Source organism: Euprymna scolopes, chromosome 2, assembly GCF_053919585.1.
Source record: "Euprymna scolopes isolate OS-2025 chromosome 2, ASM5391958v1, whole genome shotgun sequence".
In the NCBI taxonomy this organism is placed as follows: Eukaryota; Metazoa; Mollusca; class Cephalopoda; order Sepiida; family Sepiolidae; genus Euprymna; species Euprymna scolopes.
In genome coordinates, this window is record NC_136483.1 from 88,605,217 (window position 1) to 88,609,562 (window position 4,346).

Sequence of the window (4,346 nt, forward strand, 5' to 3'; positions counted from 1 at the left end):
CTTACACAGACTAACATCACAAATGCATTAGAGAAGTTTTATTACCACACAAGCCCAAACGCTCAACATATAAAATTAACAGTAGGTTCTTTGATATGACAGAGATGTGTTCGAAATGAATAATTCTGTTTAAAGCACAATTGCACCATGATAGTTGACGTTTTCATTTTAAACTTAAATTCAACCATTATCACCATACAAGCTGATAGGCCCGACATAAAATCAACAGCAGGTTCTTTGATCTGACTGGGGTGTGTTCGAAATGAATGTTTCTGTTTAGAGCATAATTGAAGCATGATACTTGACTTTAGCATTTTAAACTTTAATTAAAATCTTATAGAAAAATAATTGTATAAAATCAATAGGAGGTTCTCTACAGTGCAATATAGACTACAATGTATTGTGGACTAAGTCCCTGTGGGGAGGCATGAGAAGCTTCCTCCTGGTGCACTGCTATGGATCCCCAACTAGAGCAAGCAATCCAGCGATTTGATTGAAAAATAATCGATTACACCGATTTCGGTGACAATAAAAATATAGGAATTTGAAACATTGGTTGATCATTATTCAATCCCGGGCAACGTCGGGTCTCCTTGCTAGTAATATATAAACAATAAAACAGTAGATTCCATTAACCATGTCTTTATTAATGTTAGAAAAAAATGCAGATACTTAATGAACCATTTCGTTAATAGAATGGCAACCATAATATAAAGTTATATATGCTGGATTTTCATGTATGACTATTCAGAAGGAAAGTATTAAAAAAAGTGTCCAAAAACCTCAGAAAATGTTAGATAATAATATGGTTAAAAGTGAAATTAGTTGTTATCGATCCGTCTATCTATCTATCTATCCAGTGATATTGTTAAAATAGTTCATTTATTATTTATAGAATAAAGTGTAGCAATGGGTTTTAGCTGAGAATGTTTACATGAATTAGCTAAGTTAAATAAACAAAATGACCTTCTGCAAGCATACATGGAAAAGTCGCACGTTGAGATACGTGTGCTTTTTGAATGATGACGTAACCGAACTGAGGTCAAGAGGTCGGAAAGGCTAGAGAAAGGAGTAGAGTTTGAGTTTGGTCACGGAAGTGAACAGGCGTGCTTCAAGCCAGGAAGAGGGGTTATGAAGAACAAGCATGTAGACACCATTTGAGACAGCGGAAATAAATTTATATTTTAAAAATATAAAGTGTTGTTCTGTAGTTTCACAATAGAAGGAAAAACAGAGGTCTCAATTGGTTATGGTGTTGGTCGTTTCATGTTTCATCACGGAGCTCAACAGTGAAGATAGAAGAACTCTTGGAGAAAGAAAAGGTATGAAGCATGTATTATTATTCTTTAAAAAAAAATACCTTTATGCAAATATGAACTGCGATATATACTCATGTGATAACTCTCTGATATAACATGACTCAGTTTATACGTCGATATCATATCCTCTGGCTAAACAATAATACATACAATTTATACATTTATAACGGGTGCCGTTATAAGAACAATATCTCTCACCCACTATACAACATATGACACGTTTTATTCCTGACTATGTAAAATAACTGTTTTGGTGCAGATCCACCTTCTATATAACAATAAAACAAATAATGACAACATACACATTGTTGAAGTATACGTATATGAAGGTTCAAACAAGGAACGTAAGAAGATTTAAATAATAAATTTAAATAATAACCCCACTATAAGATTAATCTCTCTTTGTGTGTTAAACATTAAATCATTAGCAAGAGAATTTTATATAGAATTTTTCTTAGTACTAAATCGAAGACATGGTTTAAAGAATTGCCACAAAGTATAAATAAAAAAATTTATTATACAGACTCATATCATCTCTATTAACCAAAGCCTTAGATATGGCTATAAAAAAATAAATAAATAAATCTGGCCAAATTAGAAATCAATATTAAGAAGAAGAAGAAGAAGAAGAAGAAGAAGAATCCATTATGAAAATATATTGTAGACCAGAAAAAATCACATAATTAATTTTGATATAACTATGTGTCCTCCAGATTCTGCAAAAGTTACTTATCTAGTTGGTTTCTATATTCCGAAAGAAATTCATAACGATATACGAGGAATGCTAAGAGGTTTATATAGTGATAATTAAGACTATGACAAGAGAATGTTCTTTTCATTATTTTGATTCTCGAGTATATATCAGTTAATATCTTATAGGTTTAGAGTGATAGAGTGATGTGGTTCTCAATTGATTTACTGTGTTTAACTATGTCGGATATATACTCGAGAGTCAAAACAATAATAAGAATATTCTGTTGTCACAGCCCTAGTGATAATGCACTAATCTTTCATTAATTTTAGTAATATAAATTTGTATACATACAACACTCACTTCCAACGTTGAATTCTTACAAAACACGTACACACACACACACACACACACACACACACACACACACACACACACACACACACACACACACACACACACACATACCCCCCCACACACACATATATATATGTAACCTACATACACATACTTTCATATATGTGTATTCTTTAGCATAAAAAGTTTGCCTATTTTCTCTCTCTCGCTCTCTTTCTCGCTATATATATATATATATATATATATATATATATATATATACATATATATATACAATATATATAATAAAATATATATAAAATATATATATAATATATATATATAATATATATAATATAACATATATATATAATATATATATATAATATATATATAATATATATAACATATATATATATAAAATATATATATAAAAATATATATATAAATATACATATATATAATATATATATATAATATATAATATATATGTATATATATAAAATATATATAAATATATATATGTAATATATATATATAAAATATATATAATATATATATATAAAATATATGTATATATATAAAATATATGTATATATAAAAATATATATATACAATATATATATACAAAATATATATATATATTTTATATATATAAATGAAATATATATATATAATATATATATATATAAAATATATAAAATATAAATATATATATATACAATATATATATATAGATATATAATGTATATATATAAAATATATATATATGTATAAATAAAAAAATATATATAATATATATAAAATATATATATAATATATATATAAAATATGTAATATATATAATTAAAATATATACAAAATATATATTCATATAAATTATAATATATATATATGTATAAAATATATATATATAATATATATATATAATATATGCATATAAAAAAATATATATGAAATATATATAAGATATTAATATATATAATATATATATATATATAAAATATTAATATATATATAAAATATATATATAATATATATACATAATATATATATATAAAATATATATATATAATATATATATAAAATCCATATAAAATCTATATATATAATATATATATAAAATCTATATAAAATCTATATATATAATATATATAATATATAATATATGTATAATATATATATAAATATATATATAATATATAATATATATAATATATATATAATATATATGAAATATATATATTACATATATAAAATATTCATATATATATAAAATATATATATAATACATACATATATATAAAACATATATAAATAAAAAATATATATAATAAATATATAAAATATATATAAAGATATATAAAATATATGTATATATAATACATAGATATAAAAAATATATATATATATAAATATATATATATAAAATAAATATATATATAATATATATACAATATATATATATGTATTATATATATAAAATATATATATTTAAAAAAAATATATATATATAAAATATATATGTATAGCATATATATAATATATATGCAAAATAAAGATATGTATAAAATATATATATATATAAATAAAAATTTATATATATATAAAATATATATATATATATATAAAATATATATATATAAAATATATATATAAAATATATATATATAAAATATATATATATAAAATATATATATATAAAATGTATATATAATATATATATAAAACATATATAAAATATATATATAATATGTATATATATATAATATGTATATATATAATATGTATATATATAATATGTATATATAATATGTATATATATAATATGTATATATATAATATGTATGTATATATATAATATGTATATATATATAATATGTATATATATATAATATATATAATATGTATATATATATAATATGTATATATATAATATATATAATTATATATACATATAATATATATATATATAATATATATATAATGACACAGCTAAG